This window comes from Opisthorchis viverrini (genome assembly GCF_000715545.1).
Source record: "Opisthorchis viverrini unplaced genomic scaffold opera_v5_98, whole genome shotgun sequence".
In the NCBI taxonomy this organism is placed as follows: domain Eukaryota; kingdom Metazoa; phylum Platyhelminthes; class Trematoda; order Opisthorchiida; family Opisthorchiidae; genus Opisthorchis; species Opisthorchis viverrini.
This window is the reverse complement of record NW_008751755.1, coordinates 970,017-978,781: the sequence shown is the minus strand read 5'-3', so window position 1 is coordinate 978,781 and position 8,765 is coordinate 970,017. Positions and strand designations below refer to the sequence as shown.

Below are 8,765 nucleotides of genomic sequence, written 5' to 3'. Positions count from 1 at the left end.
CTTGTCTTACACCACTGGATGCGGTGAACTCAGGCGAAAGCCTCCGTATACTTGCACGAGCCCACGAATGGGGGGCGTTCGCATACAGTGCCCTAAGGGATACAAATTTGGGACAAACAGCAACACTGACGTTGCTGTTCCTGATGATGATGATGATGCTTTCCTGCCATAATGTTCTATTTTGAAGCCATAATGTGAAGAAAAAGGTAACACTTGACGGAGGATGGACTTCAGTTTAGTCCACCAAAACCATTCCAGGGTTTTTACACCTCCAAACACACACTCAGACAATCTGGATGGAATTTGACAGCAAGAGTGCCACAAATATCATATCCACTAGTAGTCTAACCCTACAGTGTGCCCACCAAGACGCAGTGTTATTCCTGTTATTCTCATACAGGAGGACGAGTCGCATCGACAGTACCCAAAAATTTCTCAATTTCTTTTGTATCCCCCGGTTAAGTCAAGCGTTGGGCATTTCTCTGCTTCTGTCATTAAATTGGCCACGAAAAAAGACAATGCATGGTTTTATCACTGAATCTTTCGATGAGGAATACAGTCCTTGATAGAAATCTCCAAATAGAAACGACTACTCGCTTTTTAATTTCCTCATTACATATTTTCCGACAACAGCTTCAACCAGTTATGGTTTAGCGACAATAGTTGAGAATATGGAGATATCTAAGTTCCGCTGCTCAAACAGGCCAAGTCTTGCCGCCATTTAACAAAACAGCCCACAGTGTAGCTTATTACAAATGTCCGGTGAGATTCAGGTTTACACCAATTTAACGCCATAGGTGTTTCAAATCAGCAAACGTGACCCGAGCCTCCCAGAACCTTGCGTTGCCCTTATATGTCGTACTAAGGTCAGACGTAATCCAAATGTTAAGTAGGTAAACGCCCCACAATTTCGGGTGCTTCCTCCTCAGCAAGCGTGTCCACTATCATGACAAACGATGGGATACCTTTGGTCATTTCATCCATGCACCTTCTCTTCTTCGAAGACAAGAACCGTGCATTCTGTGTGCTCCAGAACGGCAAGGTTCTCGTCGAAAATTATTTGAAAACCAGTGTTTGTTTCATTATTTAATCGATTTTAAACTTCAGCAAGGATAGAGAATGTGGGTAACAGTGAAGAACACCTTTTTGTTTGGGAAAATTTTTCGAGACTTCTTCACGTGTTCACACACTTTTGAAAGCCTGATAATACAAAAGCTTGTCTACAGGCTTTCGTAGCATTTCTTTCTGGGAGAACAAGCCGGTGTTTAAAAGCCATTGACACCAAAAGTGTAGGTATTTTCTACTTATGATGTTGTTTTGGAAACGGCTGGATGGTAAAAATTTGGCCAACGAAAGCGAAGTTGAGATGGCTTACTGGTTAGAGCACAAGTTTACTTATTGGATCATAAAAGGTACAAATTCATCAGATGGCTTACTGGTCAGAGCACAAGTTTACTTATTGGATCATCAAAGGTTCAAATTCATCCCCTTAACCTAGACCTCATCTGCATAGGCTTAACTGACCTAGAAGTATCTCAGCCCTCGAGCTCCCTTCGAGGGGCATTGCAGCCAAGCTCCATAACAGTGTTACAAGCAAACGGTTATCAACCCTTACTAGGCCGGAATCCTGCTTTGTGCCCTTAAGTCAGTGTTTTACGAGCAATCAAAAGACGGCAGAGACGGAGCGATATGAAGAATCTCTTTATGACCGGGTTTTAGCTGAGTATCTCTTTGATTACCGCACTCAATTTGAGCCCCTTCCTGGAAGTGAGCAGTAGTATCGATTCTACTCAGTTGTCTGAGACAGGCACTTTTTCCGAAATGAAGGTAAATAGATCATAGAAGCGCTTGGTGGTTAATTGCCCATTACTTTCAGCATTACTAGCGGGGGGTTATTCGAATCAGAATAAAAGTGGCGTTTGAGAGAAAATATAACCGTGATGCCGTTCAAGGTCATACTGTAGCCATAGAGTCGAAATAAGTGGCAGATGGTGACCGTGAAATTTTTTCGTTGGAAGTATTAAATCCATCGGTCGAAGCGTCTTTCTCTATTCAAACAGATGAGCTTAACGTTTGGTGATTTCTCTAAGGGGCGGTTTCCGGAAACCGATCGCACGGATCAGTTGGAACAATCTTCCAACATTATTGGTTTTGTTGGTTTAGACTTTCGTGTCCACGGGGCTTTCCAGTTGTTCATACGCCCATTTCTGCTTGACATTTGATTGTTCGTCGAGTCGGGTTGGTTTCGGGACCGGCGATGATGTTTCTTTGATATCAGTGAATCGTTGTAGTTCGGTCTGATATCCCATGTGTGAGTGAGGCTGGTAGCGCTAGGTCACTGAAAAACTTCTAACATTGTGCTAACAGGTGGCGGTGCTGTCCCAGTATGAATTCACATCTGTTAGTGGAGGAGCTAGGAGCGATTCCAGAGGTTGATTTTTTGAATTCGTCTAAAACCCAGGCCTCCTAGCCTCCCAGTTGTCTAGCAATTACTATGCATCTTACATCCACCTGAAAAACAAAAGAAGCCACTTTGTACAACTGCGTGTTTGGAAGACATATGTGTTTTAAAACCAGCTTCATTCAGTTACCAAGCCACGCAATTGGTAACTGATGACACTGTTGTCAAGTTGAGTTCGTAGCCGGCAAGCCGTTGGAGGACGCTGTGTGGCTAGACAACTTCGGCTGTTTTGGATGGTCATACTGCATAAAACGGTCTGTCGTCAGCACAGAGCTGAAATAATTGATCGTCGTTTTCCTGATACTAAGTCTAATCCAGGTCGACCGCTTAGTCCAGTCTCAGGTGCTCTTAGCCTGCCCACTTTTTATTTTTGGATGTCCGGCAGTCACAACAACACCTATGCTCTAGCTTCCTAAATTGGGTCATTTTAATCGTCTTTGATGGTGACAGAGCCACACACGGCCTAAGCGTATTCAGACATGCCAAACAGATAGCAATGAAGTCTCCGGTTGTAGGATTCCTGCAAGGATGTTGCCAGACTAGCTGAAAGCAGACAAATATTTACTGGTATTCAGCCAAGCCAAAATCCTTACACCCTGAGACTTATGATGCTACCAATTTCTGCATATGTTGCTGCGGCGGCCTCCTAATCGCAAGAGGTGTGCAGCTGGAAACCATTGTAGAAAATGGGAAATTCTTTAACCTGCTGTGCTTGCAATTTAAAATCATGTTTCTGATGCGCGGAATACATCAGTATCAAGCAGCAGAAGTAACTTGTTTTCCTGGTTGCTTCAGAGGAAGCCCAGGCATACTGGGATTAGAAATTGATTTTCATGTGCCTGAGCATACTGGCGCTGGATGACGCGTAGAATTCGCTTGCAGAACCATCAGTCCTAACTGATTAAATTATCACTGGGATAGAGGAAGGAGAAAAAAATTCGTGAACGAGGTAGAAGGGGTTGTCAACAGTAACCCGTTTTGGCTAATTCATCAGGCTGTATGCAGCAAGTAAGGTGACTCAACTGAAGCTGACACGCGACGACCGAGGTGGTATGTATATTTTATCTATGGTGGGATACTACAGCACAATTCATCAACCTTGTTTCTTGATAAATACATGCATTCCTCTCATGTTTTACGCTAGTTAGCTACATAACAATGAGTTATCAGGAAGGTCAGATTCTTGAACACAACCCTAGAACGCCCGGAACCAACTGAGACCTTAAACACCCGCCAAAATCTCAATAGAAAAGCCAACAAGCATTCAGGCTGGTCAACCATTCAATCAGTTAAGCAAACGTCAGTGACTGTTTATGCGCGCCATAGAAGCACAACCGAATGCGATCAACGTTCAGGCATTTCATAGAGGCACGACAGACGTTGATTAGTGTTTACCAAACGCCTATCAGACAGCCTGGATCAATGTCAGAAAGCCCCCCTTAAAAAGCGCACGGTCGTCGTAACTTTTTCACTCGCACTCACCCGCTTGTTTGGAAATAATCGGTTGTGCAGCCTTGTCAGTGAGTCCTTTCTGGAACCGAGCACGGAAGTGGAAAGAGCAGTTAGGTATAACATAATATGAATAACCAAATTTTAGAAATCTGTTTTATTCAGTTTAGGTTATAGCTAGTTCATGACTTTTAAGGACATGGCATAAAGGCGTTTAATTTGATTATTAAGTTGGCGCAGGATTCTGCTTTTTCCTAATCCACCATCTACACTATTTACACTTAATCAGGGGAAATTCACATCTCGTCAGTCGCTCAAGCTGTCGAGCGCAAAAGGTGTTTGTTCGAAAATCTTCAACAAACAGATAATTGGGTATTTTTTTGACGACAAGCATATATCAGTAGGTGTAACGCCATAGGTATTTAAATAAAATAAGCTCAAAACACGGAAGAACACGTGTGCGCCTTATTGTTTAGATGCAGCGGTCTTGGGTCTGAAATAACGAACGGAACATGCGCTGTTTCTACACACAAATATATCAGATTGGGATTATTAAGCGCGGGCGTAAAAAATGCATATTTGAAAAACATGTAGTATTTCACCTTTTTGTAAGGGTGCCTTGAGGTTTGCATATTGAAAAATACCACATAAGCGATAAGTGAGCATGCGCTTTGCGGTTTTATAGCTCCAGTAACCTCAAACTCCGGCCTCTTGTCCTCTTTAACCTGTTGCATGGCCTATAAGTTGTTTCAACCGCTATTATGTACAACGCAGACAAACAGTTTTCTGCCAGTATTTGCCTGAAAGTGGAACAGGTACAACCAGAGAGTCCAAACTATTATTGAACACACGTATTCAGTGGTAAGTTAGCTGGGTTACATAGACCGGTCGACACCCAACTGCGCTCTGTGGACGGGAGAAGCTCGGTGGGAAACCAAAACGCACAGTAACGAAACCAGTGAATGCCCATGCTAAACAGCATGGATTCCACCAAACTCTAACACGGTTAGGGTTTTTCTTCTCTCACGGCTCGAGTGACGGAGCTGAACATTGTAAGAATACATCAAGAGCCATAGAATGATACCAAGAGAAGAGCAAGCTACCACAGTGAATCGGTTAGAGATCATGAAGCGACCTACTTACTCAAGCATCAGATGCAGTTATATAGTTTTTCTTCAATATTTTGTGGTCACAAAGATTACTTGTAAATTTTGAGGATAGATGTGCTTCAATTAAGAGTTGAAATGCAACCTGGCGGGGTTTAGAAAAAGAACTGTCTAAAACAGACCACCTGACCAGCCGAAAGAACTTTAACCTGAAATTAAGAACAACTATGGGCAGTATTCCGAGTAGAATGGTTTATGCACTGACTTTACGGGACAAGGAGGTGTGTCACTCCGCAAAACTGTGGTCTCCTAAGTTCCTTGCTCGCAGTTATTGGATTTTACTAGTAAACTAATGCGTAAACAGCCAGACTTAGGTAATGCGGCATTGTTTGTAAACTTTAAAACAGAATCGCAAATGCATATACTAATAATGGGAACAAACGCAAGGGTCACTTATTCCGTCGGGAGTCCATCCATCCAAATGTCTGACTTGAATTCTGTTTCTCCAGCTAGTACTACCTGTTCCCAGCTAATGCCCCAAGTTTATGCATCTGACTGCTTGTGTCTCCCGTTTTCGGGTAAGTACATCTGTGGATATTACTGAAATATTCATTTGTATTCAAATTGTGGCTGGTGTGTACCGGGTCAGTCAACTGGACACCACTGTTACGCCATCAGTTGTGTGACCAACGATATGGGCAGTATACCACCTGACGAGGAACTAGCCCATAATTGTTTGAAATCGCTTCAAAACGAGAAATAACTTGGTCAAACTGCACTTTCTACAGTGTCCAAACCTAAACTAAAAAGCCAGTCTAGTCTTGCCTTTAGAGAACTCAGACTTCCAATAACTACAGTTGGGCATGTGATGTTCATCTGCCTTCAGGTAACATGAGTTGTTGTACCTCGGCCACCAGCTTGCATACGTAAGGTCGAAAGTAGGCGAAGCGTTCATCGAGCTGGAGCTAACGATTTCAACGTACCGGCTGATTCAGTAATGGCTATGTCATATCGAGCCAAACGAAATCACCAGTCCGAAGCTGGGCGCACTTATGCTGAAAAAGTGGTATCATGTCCAGCTGGTGGCTTTTTGGATTTGACTTGATTATCTTCTTTGACATCCCGGACTCTTCAATTGTATTCGCGACCGGAAGGAGGTACAATCTATTGCCACCCCTGCATTTGATTATCTTCTTTGGCATCCCGGACTCTTAAATTGCATTCGTGACCGAAAAATAACTACGACCTATTGCCACTCCTGCACAGGCTTTTTACTCTGCAGGAATGTGGCGTGCCGTTCAAATGTAAATTAACCTCGGATAATTGTTTGGGGGTTCAGCCGACTCACTAAAATGTAAAAAGCTGATAATAAACACGATCTCTATGATCATTGGAGAAACCAAGTTAGATATGTGCTGGAAGGTATGTACTGGAAACTAAGAATGGCCTCATATTTGCCTTCAGTACAGTCTTGTCTACCAATACCAACGGGTGTTTAGGAATGATTTCCTTGTTTAAGCACTTTTTATTGGAGTTTTAAGTGGAGTTGAGTAGCATTCAAGACAAAATTCCTTAGTGTACACTTATTAGTTTAATTCAAGGACATTCCTTTCCTTCGGAATGACTGGCAGAGACAGCAAAAAACAGTGAATGGACTGTTGACGTCTTGCGACTGGCAGCGAAACGAATGCAAGCAAACCGCCATGTCGACGAACGGATCAGTAGCTGTCTGATCTACAGACAACATGATGTTGTTTTTGTCTTTTTGATTGAGCTAAGTGATCTGTATTTCAACCCAAAGGCGCGAGCATTCCATTTCTTGAGATAACATCATAAGAGAATCCGGATCACCATAGCCAAATTACCAATACACGACTTACCTCTCGTGCAACAATTCCTTGATAGGTTCTGACATTGCTTGGAACAGAAAAGTTCATCATTTTCAGTCCATACTCCGTGATTTAGCTGACGGTTCCTGTAGCATGAGAAAGCAATCAGAGCACACATCCTATGCTAATAATATCATTCATCAAGCTACCTGGTCAGTGACGGAAATGTGCACTGCATTTGGACAACTAGACTAGACCCGAAATTCAAACATCCTGGTTCTCCACGGTTCACAGTTCACATCGTATGGACCTAATACACTACTCATAAGGTCGCTGAAAACCCCTTGACATCATAAACGTGAAATTCGGCTGGGTGCCAGGTGAGTCTCTGGTCAAAACCAGATTAATATGCAAATGAGTGTAGTTGTAAAAAACAAGTTACACTACTGTGAACTATTCGCTTTTTGAGATTCCTGCACTTACTGGAAGGAGAAAACTGCACACCGCACGAGTTTATATATTTTTTCATTAACTTCACTGTGGGGATTGCGAGACTGAAACAAGCTAGAGGCTTCTAGAGCGTATAATTCTGTATTGGTGGGTTGAGGAAGCTGACGTAAATCAGGTGAGGTGGAAACGTGGCAGTAGCCTATCTACATCATTTGACAGTGCACTTACAGTTCGTGATACTAACGGTTTGACCTATTCTGCGTACATTTTAACCCTGACTTATTCAGATTGCTCACTGTTTGGTGGAAGAACCAATATAATTATCAATATTTTGCTCCCCGAATTACAACCTTGCTCCAAAATGAGTTGAGCATTCCTTGAGGAAGCATTAACTGCCTAAAGAACATCCACTCCAACAGTCACTCTTTTTTTAATTCACCATTTAGAGCATATCTGTGTTAACTTGTCACTCAGGCTAAAGACCGGAATTTCAAATTCCACTTCAGTTGTGCTCGGAGTCATCGTACAACCATTCGGAAGAATGCTTCTGTTCAACCCAGACGTTCACTTACCAGCTGGACGAGCAGTTGTCGTGAGCATTTATCACATGTCACCGAAACAATAGGTGAGTTACGTGGAGGAAACATTGGTCAGTGAAAGAGTTCATCGCATTTTCTTTAACGTTACAACCAGTACTCGGGGCGGTGCTCGTGGCGTCACCATCACTACAAATAGAACCATCAATAAAAGAAACTGAAACGCTGTGCAGCCATGTCATCTTGTATGATGACAATAATCAACAGTCACTATTAATTTGCCAGGTTTGAGACCTTTTCACAAGCTCCAAAGTCAACATCCATAGGAATCCAGTTCACGACTCTTATTGGTCGTATAATATGTAGTTTACTAGGTACAATTCAATCAATTCAATTTACTAGCTATTAACTCTGTACTGTGTTCACATTCATTTCAACTGCTACAGTTTCGATCACCGGGAGAGTGTGGGAGATATAGTCAAGCCCTGGTTAGTTCGAGAACTCGGTAGCTGCGTGCTGAAGGCGATAGATTTGACTCACACGCGCCATTGAATGCGCGTTCGAGCCATTTCTGCCAGTTTCATTAACTATCGGTGAGTTGTGTCCAAGGGTCCCCATCCAGGGACCGGCCTGACTAACCTCACCGGTTAGTGTTCTGGTATTTCGTTGCCAGGTCATACACTCGTCCACCTCATGGTCGCTTTCAGTCAGCACAGGGTTGGGCGGAAAGAGATCTGTGGCATGCGGCGTACATGTTCTAACCAGCGTAACCTATGAAGCGTGAGTAATTCACCAAATCACGATAAGTTGCTTATTCCTAAGAACATCTGGCGTACTTCAGCATTGGTCATCTACTGTTTCCACCAGACATGACCAAAGCTTCTGATACACCCGAATGCCCTCTACGCGTAGGGTCTACGTTTCCGATCCATAA

At 43.0% G+C, this 8,765-nt stretch overlaps 1 protein-coding gene across 1 annotated transcript in view; it reads left to right on the top strand.

Moving 5' to 3' along the window:
- The window catches only part of T265_05320 (hypothetical protein), a gene marked incomplete at both ends in the record, with an annotated part of 10,953 nt that extends 3,033 nt beyond the window's left edge, over positions 1-7,920 (top strand). The window contains one exon of the mRNA XM_009170303.1: positions 7,802-7,920. The remainder of the gene's footprint in view (positions 1-7,801) is intronic.
- Positions 7,921-8,765: the final 845 nt, after the last annotated feature.